Source organism: Macaca nemestrina, chromosome 14, assembly GCF_043159975.1.
Source record: "Macaca nemestrina isolate mMacNem1 chromosome 14, mMacNem.hap1, whole genome shotgun sequence".
In the NCBI taxonomy this organism is placed as follows: domain Eukaryota; kingdom Metazoa; phylum Chordata; class Mammalia; order Primates; family Cercopithecidae; genus Macaca; species Macaca nemestrina.
Genome location: NC_092138.1, coordinates 1,355,802 through 1,376,398, shown reverse-complemented (window position 1 = coordinate 1,376,398; position 20,597 = coordinate 1,355,802). Strand labels below are relative to the sequence as shown.

General features: G+C 41.2%; 1 long non-coding RNA gene across 1 annotated transcript in view; it reads left to right on the top strand.

The window, feature by feature from the left end:
* The window catches only part of LOC139358064 (uncharacterized), a 74,505-nt gene that overhangs the window by 25,700 nt on the left and 28,208 nt on the right, over positions 1-20,597 (top strand). The window contains exon 2 of the long non-coding RNA XR_011612272.1: positions 2,577-2,642. This is a non-coding gene — a long non-coding RNA (uncharacterized lncRNA). The remainder of the gene's footprint in view (positions 1-2,576; positions 2,643-20,597) is intronic.

The following is a 20,597-nucleotide window of genomic DNA, read 5'->3' as shown; positions in this document are numbered from 1 at the left end:
TTGTTATACTCTAGGTGAAGACCACCTGGAGGGAAATGTCTACACAGCAACTCATTTTTTCTACTAGAAGATGTCAAAAGTAGAAGCTGGTTAGTCATAGCGAGATTGCTGTCACCAGTGAACATGTCAACTGAGTCATACAGGGAATATCTAAAATGGACTTTTCAGAAATTGAAAACGTTGCTTCTCTTGATTAGTAGTGCAGGAAGGGGAGAATAGCTATTCCTTGATTAATGGGCAAACACACCCTTTCCCAGAGACTCAGACAGTTGGAGAAACTCATGAATGAGTAAGTCAGAGAGGAAAAAAAACAGTGCTGATATAAACAAGAACCGTTTATTTTCTCCTTGTTTCCATGAAGAATGCCTTTTTGTTTGCAGATCCTCACTACTGTGGCAACCCAGAGAATAGAGGAAATTATGCCAATAACTAAAGCAAAACCTGAAGATTTCTTAAAAGTACCTAATTATGGTTTTAAAAAATTCTCCATCTCGATTTGCTGGAAGTTGAGACCCAGGTCTTTTGCAAGACTGTGAGGTGAAAGAAATTTCTAACAGCCTTCCCTGGACCAAACCATCCTCTCCAATTTCTGTCCCTTCCTGTCTTTTCACTTCTGGTCGTGCCTCCTTGGTGTATATTCAGGCTCATGATTCTCGGATTCTCCACCAGAACATACCTCGTCCCCCAAGGGCGTGCTAAATAGCTTGATACTCTGGCCAGTAAACAATTTGAAACCCTCCATGTGTATTTCATGGCAAAGTGGCTTATGGACAATTGGAATTTCAGTTTAAAAAATAAAGCATATTTTTCAAGTGAATTCTGTTTTGTGATGTGGCTGTTGATTTCATTTTAAATCAGAGGTGGGAACCAGGCTGAAAGCAAGCCGAGGGAAAGACTGTGCCGTGCAGCAAAGTGCACAAAACTTCAGTGCATACGGCTTGGTGAATTTTTGGATACGAATCCACCTGTGTAACCACCATCTGGAACAAAATGATGAACATTTAAAGCACCCCAGAAGATTCTATCATGCTTCCCCCTAACCCTAACCTCCTTCCGCCTAAAGGTAATCATGATCCTGATTTCTATCACCAGGGATTCATTTCACCTGTTCTTAAACTTTATGTGAATGGAACAACACAATATGTACTCTCTCGTGTCTTTTATGTGTGTGAGATACACTCATGTTGTTACATGCAGCTGTGGTTTGTTCTTTTTCATTGCTATGGAGTATTCCATTATATGCAAATGCTTCCATTTCCATTCTGTTGCTTTGGTTGTTACAAAATATGTCATTTCATGGACATGTGCGCTTTAAAAAAATAGACTTTATAAGCCAGGCACCTGTAATTCTAATACTTTGGGAGGCCGAGGCAGGCAGAACTCGAGGTCAGGAGATTGAGACCATCCTGGCTAACCTGGTGAAACCCCGTCTCTACTAAAAATACAAAAAATTAGTTGGGCGTGGTAGTGGGCACCTGTAGTCCCAGTTACTTGGGGGGCTGAGGCAGGAGAATGGCGTGAACCTGGAGTGCAGAGGTTGCAGTGAGCCAAGATTGCACCACTGTACTCTAGCCTGGGCAACAGAGCAAGACTCTGTTTAAAAAAAAAATAGACTTTATAGAGCAGTTATAGGTTCACAGCAAAATTAATCAGAAAGTACAGAGTTTCTATCAACTCCCTGGCTCCACAAACATACAGCCTCGGCCGCTATCAACATCTCCCTACAGAGTGCTACATTTGTTACGATCAATAAACCTTTATTGACACATTGTTTTCACGCAAAATGACCCCTTTCATTATGAAATACCCCTCCAAAATCCCTAACAACTCCCGTGCTCTGAACTCTTCTCTTTCTGAAGTTAATATCATTATTCCTGCTTTCTTTCTATTAGTGTTGGCACAGTATATCTTTCTCCATCCATTTACTTCTAATATATGTGTCTTTATATTTAACATGGGTTTCTTGTAGAGAATGTATAGCTGGGTCTTGTTTTTTGATGTACCCTGACAAGCTGTCTTCTAGTTGATATGTTTAACCATTGACATTTAAAGTAATTATTGATATAGTTGGATTAATATCTACCATATTTATTACAGTTTTCTATCAACTGCCTTTGTTTTTGGTTTTTATTTTTGAATTCCATTCTTTTTCTGCCTTTGGAGGTCATAATTGATAATTTTAGATTATTCCATTTTCTCTCCTTTCTTAAGATACTTTTTTTGTTGCTTTTTTAAGTAGTTGCCTTAGAGTTTGCAATATACATTTACAACTAATCTAAGTCACCTTTCAAATAACACTATATCCCTTCATAGGTAGTGCAAGTACTTTACGACAAAAAAAATCTTATTCTTCCCTCCTGTCCCTTGTATCATTGTTGTCATTCATTTCACTTGTCCATAAGCACACACACACACGTTGTATTCATTTACGTATACGCAAGCACGCATAATCAAATGCATTGTTGCTGCTATTATTTTGAAGAAACTGTTCTCTGTTAGATCAATTAAGAATAAGAAAAATCAATGTTTAAAAGTTTCCTTCACTTATTCCTTCTCCAATACTCTTCTTTATACAGATCCCAGTTTCTGACCTGTAGCGTAGTCCCTCTCTCTGAAGAACCTCCCGTAATATTTCTTGCGAGGCAAGTCTGTTGGCAGTAAATTCACTCAATTTTTGTTTGTCTGAGAAAGTCTGTCTTTCTTCTTCACTTGTGAAGAACAGTTTTGCAGAGTAGAGAGCTCTGTGTTGGTGGCTATTTTCTCTCAACACATCAGATATTTCACTCTACTCTCTTCTTGCTCGCATAGTTTCTGAGGAGATTATGACATAATTCTTATCCTTGTTCCTCTGTGGATAAGGTGTTTTTCTCCTCTGGCCTCTTTCACATTTTTTTCTTTATCTTTCATTTTCTGCAGTTTGAATACGATCTATCTAAGGTGTGGTTTTTTGGCATTAATCCTGCTCAGTGTCCTCTGAGTTTTCTGGATCTCTGCCTTGATATCTGACATTAATTTAGGGAAATTCTCAGTCATTATTGCCGCCACTATTTCTTCTGTTCCTTTCTCTCTTTCTTATTTCCATTATGCTAATGTTACACAGAGTTCTTAGATATTCTGGAGTTTTGTTTGTTTTTTGTTTTTGTCCTTTTCCTATGACTTCTCAATTTTGGAAGTTTCTACTGACAAATCCTCAAGATGAGAAATTCTTTCGTCATCTATCCAGGATGATGGGCTTATGAGTCATGAGTCCATCAAAAGTATTCATTTCTGTTGCAGTGTTTCTGATTTGTAGTATTTTTATTCTTTCCTAGAACTCCTATCTTTCTGCTTACATTACACATCGATTCTTGCGTGTTACTGAGTTTTTTCACTGGATCCCTTAGCGTATTTATCACAGTTGTTTTGAATTTCCAGTCTGATAATTCTAACATTCCTGCCATACCTGAATTGATTTGGATGCTTATTCTGTCTCTTCAAAGTGTAATTCTTGCCTTTTAGTATGCCTTGTAATTTTCTGTTGAAAGCCAGACCCACCAAAGCTCCTGGATTCTCATGTGCATAGACCCTTAGGAGCCCAGCCAGGTCTCTTGACAGGTCTCAGTGTGGCCAGGTCTCATGGTGAGTACCGTCCCGTCACCAGTGGAGGCTCTGCTATGCTTAAGTGTATCACAGGCACAATTAGAGAATTTCAAGTTTTAATTCTATGGAGTTTTATTGAACAGAAAATATCAGAGAGAGGAATTGAATACTTTTTGTCATGGCTACAATTTTTTTTTCTAAAAGCCAGTGAGAATTTGCAGTTCACAAAGACCCCCAAACCAAAATTTAATATTGAGTGACTGTCATCAACTCCTGACATGGAGGGCTGGTTATTATGAAGCCACAGCTTGATAAAGGCCTTTTGATAATAGAAACTGTCTTCTACCTTTGTTACGGGAAAAGGGTCCTGATCCAGACCCCAAGAGAGAGCTCTTGGATTTTGTGCAAGAAAGAATTCCAGGCGAATCCATAGAGTAAAGTGAAACAAGTTTATTAAGAAAGCAAAGGGATACAAGAATGACTACTCCATAGGTTGCCCATTTTTATGGTTATTCCTTGATGATATGCTAAACAAGGGGTGGATTATTCATGCTTCCCCTCTTTTAGACCATATAGGGTAACTTTCTGAGGTCGCCATGCATTTTATAAAGCGCCATGGAGCTGGAGCTGGTGGTGTGATGGGATCTTTGGGGTGTTGCTTTTCTGTCTGGAAACCTCCATGCCGGCGGGGCCTTTGCCCGAGTTCTTGTCCTGGATCCAGGAAGAGTGAGGTGTGCAGACAAGTGGAAGATGAACAATATGAAGAGATTTACTGAGTGTTGCAACAGCTCAGAGGAAACCCACAGTGGGTAGCTCCTCGCTGTATGCAGGTCATCTAGTGGAGTGTTCAGCTCTCAGCAGAGAGAAGGCCCTGGAGAGGGCGGCTGCTCTGCACAGACAAGTGGTTTGGACGTCGCTGCAGGTCTCTGAAGCTCTCAGCAGGGAGGACAGCTCCTCTCTGCCAGCAGGTTGTCTTGTCAGCAGAGAAGGTAGTTCCTCTCTGCAACTGGTCACCTGGGGGCCTCTCCATCCCCTGTTGTGCTCCGGCTGAGCTGGGGGCTTTTATGGCCTTCAGAGGGGAGGAAGTGCATGCTAATTAGTTGGTGGGTGGCCACAGGCAGCCTGGAAGAGGCGCCCTGAGTCCCCGCTCTGGTCCTTGGGACTGGCAGGCAGGCTCCCAGCATACAGGCCCTCCCTGGCCGGAAGGAGGGGACTTACGGGGGACCACCCACTTCCGCCCAGGAATCTGTCTGCCTCCCGCTGCCATTCATGGTCCTGGGCCTCGGCCTCAATCCCCCTCTGAGATGAGAGCAGGCACTGGAAGAGGAGAGAGGCCAGGCACCGGTAGCAGGGATGGGGGTGGGGAGTGGGGGTGGACGGGCATGTGGTGGGGGGAGTGTGGGCCTTCCCAGGTCCCCCGAGGATGCAGGCTGCAGAGGTGCCCAGGTCCTGCCCCTAGGAGGGCTGCTGCAGCTGCATCCAGCTTCTTTATTGCAACCTGTTTTATCAGCAAGGTCTTTATGACCTGTGTCTTGTGTCGACCTCCTAATCTTACCCTGTGACTTAGAATGCTTTAACCTCCTTGGAATGCAGCCCAGTAGGTCTCAGCCTCGTTTTACACAGCTCCTATTCAAGATGGAGTTGCTCTGGTTCAAACGCCTCTGACATCTTTGTGCTGATAAAAATACATATCTTTGGCCGGGTGTGGTGGCTCACGCCTGTAATCCCAGCACTTTGGGAGGCCGGGGCGCGTGGATCACGATGTCAGGAGATCGAGACCAGCCTGGCCAACGTGGTGAAACCCCGTCTCTACTAAAAATACAAAAATTAGCTGGCGTGGTGGTGTGCGCCTGTAGTCCCAGCTACTCGGGAGACTGAAGCAGGAGAATCCCTTGAACCAGGGAGGTGGAGGTTGCAGTGAGCCGAGATCGTGCCACTGCACTCCAGCCTGGTGACAAAGCAAGACTCCGTCTCAAAAACAAACAAAAAAATTAAAAATTTAGTTTCAAATGCATAATAATTAGTGGATCTTCTATCTTTAATAAAGCTGGAACAAAACCTACAAAAATCAATCATTATGCATCTTTGAACTATAGAAAATTAGTTTTTGAATGTTGAAATCGAATCTTAAGAGTTTCAGCTGGTCTTTTTCAGCATTTCAATAAATTCTAGCACAGGTTTCCCAAAGTGAGCTCTAAAACAGAGGTTCTCAAACAATAACTCAAACCTGGGGATCTTGTCAAAACGTGTATTTTAATTCATTAGGTCTGGGGTAGGGCCTGAGATTCTGCATTTTAACAAGCTCTAAGGAAACACTGATGATGCTGATCCACCATCACAGATTGAGTAGCAAAGCGATGAGCCCCCGTTATTAGGAAAATACAGCCGGGAATAGCTAGGTGTGTGTTGCAACAGGAAAAGCAATATCTGTGTCAAATGACACTAGTTCAATTTTAAGTCCTGCCACTTGCTAGCTGTGCAGTCTTGAACACATTCAGGCGATGATTCTGAGGTTCAGTTTTCTTGTCTGTTAAATGTGTGCATTACCCACCTCACTAGCTCAAAATATAGTGGAGTTTCTTCTTCTTCTTCTTTTTTTTTTTTTTTGAGACGAAGTCTTGCTCTGTTGCCCAGGCTGGAGTGCAACGGCACGATCTCGGCTCACCACAACCTCTGCCTCCCAGGTTCAAGCAATTCTCCTGTCTCAGCCTCCCGAGTAGCTGGGATAACAGGCATGCGCCACCACGCCCGGCTAATTTTGTATTTTTAGTAGAGATGAGGTTTCTCCATGTTGATCAGGCTGGTCTCGAACTCCTGATCTCAGGTGATCCACCCGCCTGGGCCTCCCAAAGTGCTGGGATTACAGGCGTGAGCCACCGCGCCTGGCTCTAGTGGAGTTTCTTCTAACTTAAAAGTTAGATTCTAAGTAAATGTATAAGGCAGAAATAGATGTATGTGTATGGTGTATGTATATGTACATGCTTGGAAGTACCTTTAAATCTTCTGTTAAGTATATGATTTTAACAAATCCAACGCAGGTAGGTAGAAACTTCGCATTATTATTTAGACAGTAATCTGTTCCTGGACAGTTGGCATCGTGGTTTGTTGGAACATTTTGCAGTCCCGGTGAGGTTCAAATTCCCTTCCATCACCACGAAGGGGCGGAGAGGACAGTAATTGTTCCAATCCCTGAAGGATTGCACTCCGATTCTCAAAGACATTGAGCAATTTCAAATTAACTTTCAAATCTGTTTGTGTAAACTGTATCCCTTTTCAGAAAGAACAATCTACCACATTCACATATAAACAGAAACTTAAATTACAACAGATCTTTCCCTTTTCGAAAAGGTTCTTGAATTCATTGACAGACCTTTGGCTAAACTGATGAATTAATTTGTTCAGGCCAGATTTCATAAATCCTCTAATAATTCTTCCCTTTACACATATTGACTTGATTTTTCAGATCCACAGCATGTGGTTTAAATGTTTGAACCATTACTGCTTTAATCAACTAACATTTATTTCAAGGTTGGATGATGACTGACCATTGAAAGATATAGCTGACTAATAAATAAGTCCAGTTTGTCAGTTAAGTAAACCTGAGTATCTAAATAATAAGTAGAAATCAGTCTGTGTCACTGAATTTTGGAACGTTTGGCAGCTTTAACATAACTCTTTCTCTCCCAGGACTATGTGGAAGATCAATCTCTGGGTATTGCTACAAAGCTCGGGCATGCATGTAGATGCCATGCTTAGATGTAGCTAATTGAGCTTGGCTATACACACACCAGCTTTTAACTATACAAGTAGATCTGTTTATGGTGTGTTAGACTCTGTTTAAAATTAATACATGAAAGCTTAGTACCAATTTAGCATGGTTCAAATCAGGTTTTAATACAAAATTGAGCTGAGCTTTTCAATTTTATTTTTGTTAACTCACAGCACTAAACTTGAGGTGAACCTTGCTTACCATAAATAAGTTTAAACTCAAGTTTGGTTAAAAAAAAAAATGTTCAAAGACTATATATAAAGCTTTTTAAGAGTATCTGTTAGAAAACTTTATTTCTTGAGTCCAATGAGCTGAATATCATCGGTGTTCTTTGGTGGTTAATTATCACAGGGCCATGAGAGAAACTCAGGGGATCACTTACTGGTTATACCAAGAATGGATTAAGTTGGTTATTTTCCTTTCTGATATGAGTCATATCAAAAAGTCATGTCAGAGTCTAGGATTCCCATTAGAATACTGAGGTGAGAGTCATCATAATTTCAAGATAAAATGCCTTCTGTGCATTGGGAAAGCCATTTGATTATGACCCTCTCAATCTTAGACTGGCTAAGCATAAGATAAAGGATAAAACACACACAAAACAGCATCAGAATTACCTGGATGCTAGTTAAAACACAGACTGAGACAAGGGTGCCAAAATCATTCAATGGAGAAAGGTCAGTCTTTTCAACAAATGGTGGTGAGAAAACTAGATATCCATATGCAAAAGAATGAAGTTGGACTTTTAACCTCATATCATATATAAAAATTAACTCAAAATGTAAGAGCATAAACTGTAAAACTCTTAGAGGAAGACATGGGGGAAATCTTCATGACATCGGACTTGACAATAATTCCTTGGATATGACACCAGAAGCACAGGCAACAAAAGAAAACATAGAGAAGTTGAACTTCATCAAAATTAAAAATTTTGCCTATCAAAAGTCACTATAGGCTGGGTGTGGTGGCTCATACCTGTAATACGAGCACTTTGGGAGGCTGAGGCAGGAAGATCACCTGAGGTCAGGAGTTTGAGACCAGCCTGGCCAACATGGCAGAACCCTGTCTCTACTAAAAATACAAAAAATTAGCCAGGCGTGATGGCAGGCACCTGTAATCCCAGCTACTTAGGAGGCTGAGGCAGGAGAATCACTTAAACCCAGGAGGCGGAGGTTGCAGTAAGCTGAGATCGGGCCATTGCACTCCTGCCTGGGCGATAGAGCGAGACTGTCTCAAAAAAAAAAAAAAAAAAAAAAAAAAAAAAAAAAAAAAGTCACTATAAAGACAGTGAAAAAAATAACTCACGAAATGGGAAAAAATTTGCAGATCATCTATCTGATAAGAGATTAATTCCAAAACATATGAAGAACTCCTACAACTCAACAGAAAAAGACAAACAATCCAATTCAAAAATGGGATAACTTGGCTGGGTACGGTGGCTCACCCCTGTAATCCCAGTGCTTTGGGAAGCGGAGGTGAGTGGATCACTTGAGCTCAGGGGTTTGAGACGAGCCTGGCCAATATAGTGAAACCCCAGCTCTACTAAAAATACAAAATTAACCAGGTATGGTGGCTCGTGCCTGTAGTCTCAGCTACTCTGGAGGCTGAGGCAGAAGAATTGCTTGAACCCGGGAGGTGGAGGTTGCAGTGAGCCAAGATTGCACCATTGTACTCCAGCCTGGGTGACAGAGCCAGAGCGAGACTCCATCTCAAAAAAAAAAAAAAAAAAAAAAGACAACTTTAACAGATATTTCTTCAAAGAATATATACAAATGACAAGAAGCTCAATATCATTAGCAAAGTGCAAATCAAAGCCATAATAGGCTGTAACTTCACATCCATTAGGATGGCTGCTATCAAAAAAGTAGAAAACAGCAAATGTTGGCAAGGATGTGGACACATTGGAACACTTGTGTCACGCTGGCAGGAATGTGAAATGGTGCTGCTGCCGTGGAAAGCAGATTGACAGCTCCTCAAACAGCTAACAGAGAATTATCCTGTGATCCATCAATCCTCATTCTCAGTTTATACTGAAAAGAATTGAAAGCAGGGACTCAAGGAGATATTGGTACAATGTTTATAACAGCATAATTCATGATAGTCAAAACGTTGAAACAACTCCAATGGCCATCAACAGATCAACAGCTAAACAAAATATGGTATATACATACAATGGAATATTATCCAGCCTCAAAAAAGAGTGAAATTTAGTACATGCTTCAGTCTAGATGAGCCTGAAAAACATTATACTAAGTGAAAAAAAAACAACAGATACAAAAAGACAAATATTTTATGATTCCACTTATCTGAGGTACCTAGAACAGACGAAAATTCACAAAGACAAAAAGTAGAATAGAGGTTACCAGGGACTAGGGATGGGGTTGGGGGAGTGGGAAGTTATTGCTTATTGGGTATAGAGTTTCTGTTTGAGATGATAAAAAACGTTCTGGAAATGAGTAGCAGTGATGGTTGCACAATATCATGAATATATGTAAAACTACTAAATTGTATACTTACAAGTGGTTCAAAGGGTAAATTTTATATTATGTATATTTTGCCACAATGGACACACACACAGAGAGAAAGAGAGAAAGAAAGACAGACAGAGAGAGAGAGAGAGAGAGAGAGAGAGAGAGAGAGAGAGAGAGAGATTGCTGGGTCCTATTCCCAGAGTTTCTGACTCTGTAGGTCTGGGCTGGAGTCAGAGAATTTACATTTCTTTTTTTTTTTTCTTTTCTTTTTTTCAGAGTCTTGCTGTGCTGCCAGGCTGGAGTGCAGTGGCACAATCTTGGCTCAGTGCAACCTCCACCTCCCGGGTTCAAACGATTCTCCTGCCTCAGCCTCCTGAGTAGCTGGGACTACAGCCGCCCACCACCAAGCCCAGCTGATTTTTGTATTTTTAGTAGAGGCGGGATTTCACCATGTTGGCCAGGATGGTCCTGATCTCTTTACCTCGGCCTCCCAAAATGCTGGGATTACAGGCGTGAGCCACCGCGCCCAGTCCGAGAATTTACATTTCTAACAAGTTCCCAGGTAATGCTTATGCTGCTGGCAGAGAAACCACACTTGAAGAAACCTCTCCTTTAGAAAATAGTTCTTGTCTCCCAAGGGGAGAAGGAATGCAAAAGACGATTTTAAAGAAAGCTTCCAAATTGTGGCCAACTCTGATAGAAGGTCATTGACACTTGAAACTCAGCGCTGAAGAGGATGCTGTAGTCATGCCCAGGCTCAATGGGAAAGAGCTCCAGGACGAGAGCGGCTGACATACCACGGGACAGGGGGAGGAACTGACAACACAGATCCACATATTTATCATCCACAAGGTTGGCTGGTCTTAATCTTGTGCTTGTCATATCCATTTTTAATACAATCACATTCGTACACTTGACTTTAATTTACATCACAGAGTTATATGTCTTTGACGCAAGACTTCAGCAAAATGGCCCAGCCGGGGTGTTCGGGTTTTCTACCCATGGAAGAGGAGAGGATTGGAATGAAGAGAGGAAGGCACAAGGGAGAAAGCTGACATATGGAATCAAGTTGGAGAACATAGTGGGAAACAGAAAAGTGTGTGCAAAGATTTCTTGTGAATTCCTAAGTACTCAATTAAAAGCAGACCAAAACTTGAGAATTGGGTTGAAGGCTAAGGACTGTGAGGGGAAAGGGTGGACAATGCATTTGCAGGCACCAGCTCCATCACTGGCTCAGAGTCTCCTAGGCATGGCTCTTCTCAGCAAGCTGTGCTGGAAGCCTGGATTACATCTGGAATTCAAGAACTCTCCCTGTTTCAAATACAGCCGAGAGAACACAGGTGGTCCACAGGCTGCATTTTTGCCACCCACAACTTTGGACCACATTTAGAGGAGCCAGTGAAAGAATCAGTCTGCTGAGTCAGAATAAAAGTCAACACTTTAAAAGCTCTTATCCAAATAGGCACTCATACATGTTGCCATATGAAACATGCAATCTGTCCCATTAGTAATAAACTCTTCAGACACAAAAAGCATTTGTGTCACAAATTCTGTACAAGTTATAAATAGAGGGAAAAGCATCTGGGAATATGAAGTCAAGAGTCCTATGTTTTGATGCTAACTCAAGTGCAGATGAAAAACATAGGTGCTCACCTCTCAGTTCAGTTCAGTTTAACAGTATTTCTCAAGGATCTCTCTGTGAGGCACTTGGATGCATGGTCTGTAAATAGGACCAAGTCCCTTTCTTGAAAGTGCTTAAAAATCTAATGAAGGGGGGAAGATAAATACACAAATCAATAAATTCAAGACAGAGTACTGAAGATGTTAGGAGAGTAATACAAGTAAAACATTGACCAAGTTAAAAAGGACAAAACAAAACAGCAAGTAAGGTGTTAACTCCTCCATATTCCATTAGAATACTCTTAGCATGCCCAGTTCCTGATACAAAAGTAGGCATTTGATAAATGGTTCTTTGAATGAATTAAATGAGTATTATCTCTTCCCAGACCTAAACAGCCCACCAATGACCTAGCTTACAATTTATGCACTGTTAATTTGCCTAATTAGACCCAATATCTACTTCTGTGCCACAAAATCATATGATTACAGCATTAATAGTCATGAAATTCTTTATAGACCTGGGCTTCTCCAATTGAGGACATTACAATCTACATTACAATCTACAATCTAAATAAAGAATAACTTGAAGAGGGATTTAAATAGAGGAGGGTATTGAGAAAGTCACAAATATAGTAAAAGAGAGTTAAAATCTGCACGTGGGGTTCATAGCGTTAAAGGAAATGATTTACCTCTGAAACTCATGTTTGTTTCTACCAGATGAGCAGGAAGAGATTCTGAAGAGGAAAAGATGATGAGAAGTAGGAATAACAAGCTTGGGCAAAATGGCAAGACCTCCTTCTCTTTAAAAAAACAAAATGGCTGAGTGTGGTGCGCACACCTGTAGTCCCAGCTACTCAGGAGTCTGAGGCTGTGGTGAGGTATGCTCATGCCACTGCACTCCAGCCTGGGTGACAGAATGAGACCTTGTCTCAAAAAAAAAAAAAAAAAAAAAAAAAGAGAAAAATTATGTATGAATCAATCAGCCAAGTTTCTCTTAGCATCCAATTCATATCACGTATCATAATTGGCACACTGACCCATTTTTGTAGTTCAAGACAGAATGTTCCTGCTAATTGAAATTCTTTCATTTTGCACACTGGAGGGCCATTCCTGCAGATTAGGCTTCACGAGCTTGGCAAAATGGAGCCCATGTTGCAAAGGAAAAGCAAAAGGAGTTGAGCTGCTTAGAATTTCTTGGCAGTGGAAAATATTTTCAAAAACAAGCATCTTCTAGGCAGTGTTCTCAAAAGTTACGAGGTTCTACATATATTTTAGCAACATGCTTTTTAAAGGAAAAGCCCGAGACTGATGATTTCTGTTCTACTGAAGAATACAATATATAGCTATGGCTCTTAATCTTACTGTGCAAAATTAATCTCACATGAAGCAGACATGAGAACAGGGCCAGTGAAACTGATGCAGCAAATAGTGAATAGGAGGAAATCAAGCCGTTTGATAGAACATTGTGATATAATGTTGCAATACAGGATTTCATTATCTACTTCACAGTCTTTAAAATAATAAAATTATAATTCCTTTCACTCTTCTGTATAAAGTATCTGTATTTAATGCATGACTATTTGACAAATAAGTAAATGCCTAAGTAATTAACATGCTAATATCACAGTTTACCGTATAATTTATCAGGTAACAGTAGGCGTTCCTTCAGCCACTGACCAGGTGTTTATACCTAAGAAAACTGCATTACTTTCTCTGAGCTTTCATTTCTGTCTTAGTTTGTGTTTCCTTTGTGGCACACCCTGAAATAAGGACTTTATTTACGAAGCATGCTGGAGGCAGTTTGTCCTAACTGGGGAGAGCTGACAGTGCTGTCCTTTCCAGGTTCAGGGATGTCCCATTGAGAGCTTGAAACAGGCCATGGTGAGAGCATAGACACCATGGAGACCAGCAGCTGCTTCCCGCAGGGGCTGTTTCTGTCCCACTTGTTGTTTTCCTCTGTATTTTGAGCACTGGTTTACTAGCGTGCTGCTGGTACGGGCAACTCAGCAGAGGAGTGGAGGAGTAAGACAAGGAAGGGAAAGCCTCCAGTTAGGGGACATTTTAAAGCCTGCTACCCCTAAAATTAAAGCTAGAGATTGCTTCTGTGAAGAAACTCTGAGAAGTGTTATAGGACGCATTGCGAATTTCACCTGCCTGAGGATAGAGGGAGCTGGGGTATTTATACACCAACTGCAATCTCTTATTGTAAAGACTGCTGGGGTGGAACCCTTGATTCCCCTGGCACCTCTGCCTCCAGTGAGTGGGAGGAGTGGCCTTGCCCCTCCTAAGCAAAGAGATGCAGCTCCCATCAGCCATCAAGTGACAGGCCAGCACTGAAGTGATAGAACCCAGAGTATGGGTGGGGCACCAACAGCATCTGCTACAATTGCTTTGCCCGTATATTTTAAAAAGTCAACCATCTCACATTAGCTTAATGGGAATATCCTAATGTAAAAAATAGATACAATTGTATTTTTTTATAGAAAGTGAGAAAGACAAGAGAAAGATAAGAGAAAGACAAGATGTTTAGTGTATCATCATCATCATAAAAATGACAATGATTGGCAATAACCCATTGATCTAGAAAACAAGAGGAAAAAAACGTTAACAATCGCTAACAGAAAGCCTAGTTAATGTTGTTCATGAATAGGAAGTCAGCACTGGGGACTAGCAGTTTGTGAGGCCATGGATTATACATTTTGGGGCATAGGTAAAGACTCCCACTTAAAAATGACCTCCTCCTCTGGACCATTCTGACCCCTAACATTTGCCACTTTGGTTCCTTCACTGAATGTGGCACATAAAAGGCCCTTGGTGATGATGAAAGAGGTCACTTTGAAATAATACACGAACCCGCAAGCTTTACCAAGAGCCTCGCCATGATGGTTTTGTCAGAATGCTAGGTGCTAAGGAAATGAACAACAACAGGAGGTTTTTACAGTGGGAGAAGATTGGAAACTATTCACAGCATGGAATCTTGGGTGAGGATGACTGACAGAAATAGAGGCCAATGACTTAGCCAGGGCCAGATGATGTGACCTTATAAACCGGACAGAATTTAATTCAGATTTTATCTTCTTAGATGTGACATGATCTGACTTACACCTTAAAAGGATCACTTTGGCTCCTGCAAAGAAAATATAAAGGGCTCAGGAGTGGAGCTGGGAGACCAGTGGGAGTATTGCAGGAATCCAGGCAAGGGCTCTCAGGGTGGAGACAGTGAGACAGGATAGGGTTCAGACCCTGCTGTGAAAGTAGCTAGGTGGGATTTGCTGAGGGGTAGAATATGGGTTGTGAAGGGAGAAGAGAAATTAAAGATGATGCTGAGGGTTTTGGCAAAGACACTGGGTGAAGGTGCTAAACCTGCTGAAATGGAAAGACTGGGATTTGGGGGAGGATAGGGTGAGGGAGGCAGGAAACTAGTTCTGTTTTAAACATGGGAATTAGGCCTAGTGATAGAGACGCCCAGTAGCAGTGAGGAGTGGCCCACGTTTTCCTCAAAAAGCTCAAGAGTTTTTCGTCTGTTCTGGTGTCTCAGAGTCCAGTACTTCAGAATATGCAAGAGATAACTTTGCCTAGAATTTGCAGGAGAAGTTTTTTTGTTTTTTTGTTTTTTTTTGTTTTTTTTTTTTTTTTTTTTGAGATGGAGTCTTGCTCTTGTTGCCCAGGCTGGAGTGCAATGGTGTGATCTCGGCTCAGTGCAACCTCCGCCTCCTAGGTTCAAGCGATTCTCTTGCCTCAGCCTCCAGAGTAGCTGGGATGACAGGCACCTGCCACCATACCCCGCTAATTTTTGTATTTTTAGTAGAGATGGGGGTTTCACTATGTTGGCCAGGCTGGTCTCGAACTCCTGACCTCAAGTGATCCATCTGCTTCAGCCTCCCAAAGTGCTGGGATTACAGGTGTGAGCCACTGCACTGAGCCAGGACTTTTTTTTTTTTTGAAACAGAGTCTCTCTCTATTGCCCACACTGGAGTGCAGGGTCATGATCTTGGATCACTGCAACCTCTGCCTCCCGGGTCCAAGGTATTTTCATGCCTCAGCTTCCCAAGTAGCTAGCATTACAGGCATGCACCACCATGCCTGGCTAATTTTTGTATTTTTAGTAGAGATGGGTTTCACCACATTGGTCAGGCTGGTCTCGAGCTCCTGACCTCAAGTGATCCCCCCACCTCGGCCTCCTAAAGAGTTGGGATTGTAGGTGTGAGCTGCCGTGCCCAGCCCAAGACAAGTATTTTAATTGCTCACTCTTATAGACTAAATTCTGTCCTCCCCGAAATTCTTATGTTGAAGTCCTAACCCCAGTACTTCAGAATGTGACTGTATTTGGAGATACAGTCTTTAAAAAGGTAGTTATGTTAAAATGAGGTCATTAAAGCTCTAATCCAATCTGACTGGTGACCCTATTAGAAGCAGATATGAGGACACAGGCACACAGGGGGAAGATTATGTAAAGACACAGGGAGAAGACGCTGTCTACAAGCCAAGGAGGGAGGCCTCAGGAGGCACCTGCCCTGCTGACACCTGGAGTTCAGGCTTCCAACCTCCAGAACTGTGAGGAAACAGATTTCTCTAATTGAAGCCACCGAATCTGTGGTGCTTTGCTACAGCAGCTGTAGCAAACTAATACACTCACTTTGGCCATTAAAAATTTGAATTCCTAAAAACTATTTTTTACTATATGGTATCTGTTTTCAAGCAAAATAATAGTCTGTTGGAACTGAACTCTCTACTTCTACAGAAAAAACAAACAAACAAACAAAGGTGACCTGTTCATTGGAATTATTTGCATTTTCCATCTGAATGCTAAAGCCTCTGTACTAACAATAATTCTGCTTTTTCCATTGAGTGCTTTTTCTAATAACACTTATCCAACAAATTGATTGTTTCTTATGATAACTACTGGATTAAATTATTAAAAACCATGACATTGACATGTAGCATCATTACATAGATTGAAGCTTAATGGAAATGAAAGCTAGGACACTCTCCTATTTTATACCATAGAAGCTTGGAATCTGATTTTTATTATTCTGATCCACACTGCTTCTACGAGTGGTATAACCAACCTCATAGGCTCTGACGGAATATTTGTATTCTGGAATTTTCTGAGATCATACAGGTTAGCCGACAGCATGAGATGAATAAATATGAAAGCATGTTTCAAAAACCTTCTCAGTAAGAAAAAGCCAAGTGTAGAAAAGATCTGCAGAAAAGCCGTTGTCATTAGATGAAGGCTGTTCGAGCCTCATACAACGGAGTAGATGAAGAGACCTGCATCTTGTTGAGAAGAATTCTTACCTGGAGTAGGGACGCTGGTTCATGCATGACCGAGGGAGATGGAGAGTAGGTCTCCGGACAATATGATGGGTGACATGTGAGTCTGTTCTGAAGCAGCCATTCCTGTTCTTTCATTATGGTGGATCGTTATTTAAGATCCAGGACCATAGCAGGAGGGAGACAGCTCTGGAGGCATAAGGATCTTCACTTCGTGCCATTTTCTAAGTCATCACTAGTAATCATTTACCTTGTACTGAGGGCAGGTAGAGGAAAGAGCTACCAGACTCCAGCAATGAAACACTTAGAATATCACACTGGATCCTTCTCCTGCACCACTGTGTCCCCAAACCTTTATTCATTGGCAGGCTATGTGGCTGTCTCCCTCTAAGATTTCATTTATTTCTATTTTTTAAGACCAGTTTATTTTCAAAAGTAAATACATTTCTGTTTGTTTTGGGAGTTTTCATTAAGAGGCCGCCTTTTTTACTTTGCCAGACTATTTGTTCCAATCGTGTCTATTAAATCAAGAGACAGGGTTGCTAGGCTTGGGGTAGTCACAGCTTGCTTTAACTGTCTATTAACTGTCCATTAATCTGCCTAGCAAGGAAGCTACTCCCTTGAAATAACTGAACCGAGGCTCATGAATTCTCTGCCCCACCAAATAAGTTTTATAAACTTGGTGATGCCTCATTTTATTTCAGTTTCATTAACCTTTATATTTATTCTACACAGGATTAGTGAGACTTAAGAACTTCAATGTTAAGGGTATTTCAAGTAGGAATTATTTTTCAGCCCATTATATGGGCTCATTATAAATAATCCCCAAATCTGATCTCTTGATGAGAGATGACAGTGAAAGTCTCTTTGCACTTCTCTGCCAATGACCAACATTACTTTGTGATTATATGTGAATTTGGGCAAGTATTTTCTTCTCCGAGTCCTCCTCTTCTGATTCCTAAGAACGCCTAGTTTTTCCATGTTGATTACTTATTGGTAGAACCTTAGCAGAACCATTGCCTGCATCGGCAATTTAAAAGACTGTTTGCCCAGAGTGTTCGCCCCCGACATGTTTCAGAATGATGGGCCTGCAGTTTTGGTGTCTTAACTCCAAGAAGATGCAGAAATGAAAATAGTTACTACATTTCAAATTGTTATTTAAAGATACGTTACACAGGATTTTATAAAAATCAGCTTGGTACCCTGCAGTTGCTAGATGGGCAGGAGGTAAGATTAAAGTTTTTCCTTTGAAATCTGTTATCATTTCAAGCTTTTATCTTTTCGGTTTGCTGGAGGAGTGAGGTAAGAAAAGTGGATGTCTCCAGAGTGATAAGATAGCCAGCAGTTTTATTTTCCTAGAAATTCTAAGGCCTGAGGAATCAAAATCGATTTGGCTGGAAAACTCTGGTGGGTATGTGGGTTTTACCCAAAATGTAAAGGATGTGGATTCTGCCTTTGATGTGTCCTCACTCTCCTCCTCCCTTCAAATGTGGACAATAATGACATCAGCAACTGGTCACAAAATACTTCCACCGAGACAGGCTCTATCAGTTACCCTGACCAAGAATCCACCATCCAAGATGGGAGCTAGCATTCTATCAGAAAGGCCGCACTCAGGCGTTCCTTAACCAACAGCTGGGGCTGCTTGAATTAGCATACTGAAAGTCACAAAGTGCGTTTTTATTGGAGAAAGGAGTGGCTTGTTGACTGTCATGATACATTCTCTAAATGGTGAATGTAAGATTTTCAAGAGGCATGGGTTAGCTAAAAGTTATTTTGTTTATTTTTAAATACTTCCCTTTCCTTGAATGTAAAGGATGGAAGAATCTCTTCTGGTTCACTGTTTTCTCAGTGCCCGTCATATCGGTTTTGGTCAGTAGTACCAAATGTTTGAACGGGTGAATGACTGAATGGTTTGCAAGCCCGTTTCTGTGAGGAAGCTGGATGGCCCTCCATCCAGGAAAAAAGAAAAGTAACTCAAGTTGTTTAAATTTCCTGACAAAATATCAACCTGACAATCCGCACGCAACACCTAACGCATAGGAATCTTTCCACCCAGGCACACACGCTGCTCACTCTCCGGCAACTTGGCGTTGAGTGGAACAAGAACTGGCAGCTCAGCGGCCCTCGCCTAAACCTGCTCAAGATCATTTCTGTTTACAGAAACATATTCTATGAGACACGCTAAGTTTGTTCTTAAGGTTTTCAAACCCCTACCTCTATACTAAGTTAGAACTTTAAAAACTCTTTACAAGACAACATAATCTTGCAGAGATTCGTGTGTCATTCCTCCGCCGTATTTGGCATTGCTCAGGCAGAGTGAGAGAGTATACACTTTCTAAGAATAACCCACGTAAATATGTTTTGGGTTTTTTTTTCTGTTGTTATTAAAGAGATTATCTGCAATGTTGCTCGAATACCCTTTGCATCTGGATCTTTTTGACAAAATGTACATTGAGGTGCAGTTCCAGGAAAGCGTCTCTCTTCCAGTGAATTAGAGCTCTTCCTCATGTCAAACGAGGAAGGCCATGTATCCTGTTTTCCTTTTTATGTTGGCTGCCAGGAAGCATTCCCCTGCTTTAGCCAAGGCACAGCCACAGACCCATAAAAGCGTATAAAGCACATATCTCTACATCTACCTAGCATGGAGTTGATTGCATATTTAGCAATTATTTAGTGAAACCTATCCATTTCAAAATCTAGATAATTTTATTTGAAATTACAAATTTTAACTTGTAACTAGTTACAATGTAAAACCTCAAATGTAAAAATATTTGAGGTTGTTGTGTAGAAAACCTCATAAAACATTAATTGGCAAAACAGAGATAACAATTTTTATGTAAGAGTCATATCTGATCTTTCATCAAAATTAATAAGATCAAGCCTAAGATTTGAAAAGTAAAATCTCAATTGAAAGTCCAGCTTATATTTGATTTTTAAATTCATTTAAAATGGATTAACCCCTCTTAATATTATATATAATAACAATGAATGCATCCTTTACCTGGATTAGTTTCTTTTAATGTTGATCAATTTAATATTTAATCATAAATAAATATAATCAACATTCTTTGCTTCTTAGTCACAAAAATTACTACATGCTTTGGCAAATGGAAAATTATTATTATTATCATTTTTTATTATACTTTAAGTTCTGGGATACATGTGCAGAACATGCAGGTTTGTTACCTAAGTATACATGTGCCATGGTGGTTTGCTGCACCCCTCAACCCGTCATCTACGTTAGGTATTTCTCCTAATGCTCTCCCTCCCCTGGAAAATTATTACTGTTTTCAGGAATATGTTCATGTCAACCTTTTCTTTCTGCCTTGTACATTCTAATGCCGTGTGTCAACTCCAAGCATAGGCTGGATATACTTGGATCTAGGAAAATAGGGATACCCACCTCCAACCCCAATCATAAAACTCAGTTTAAAAGAAAACCCTTGAGCACCTAAAACATGAGGCAATCATCATTGAAACTTCATGACGAACAAGCGCCTTCAGCCCAGCCCAGTGTCTCTGAGGGTCCAGTTGTTTGGAAGACGCTCAGCTTTGGGGACATTGGATCCTGGGCTATGCGTTGGCCTCCTTGCTTTCCATTCATTCCCCGCTCTCTCCCGCCTTTCCTGTTTCACTGGACGCTGATCTTCATTAACTTCATTTCCCAAAAGCTCTTTTACCAAATAGTTTCCCTTAGGTTTGGTGAAAGAGGGGAACTGGTTAGAGGCTGGAGGGTAGGAAGAAGGGAGCAACCAGAATATTCCTCCCCCAACCTCTCTGCAGCCCAGCTCCTGGGCTCTGCTGCTGGCCGCGGTTCCCCTCCGCTAAGTCTGGTAACACGACCTCCGTCCCGCGTCCTTCTCACCTTTAGGGTGACA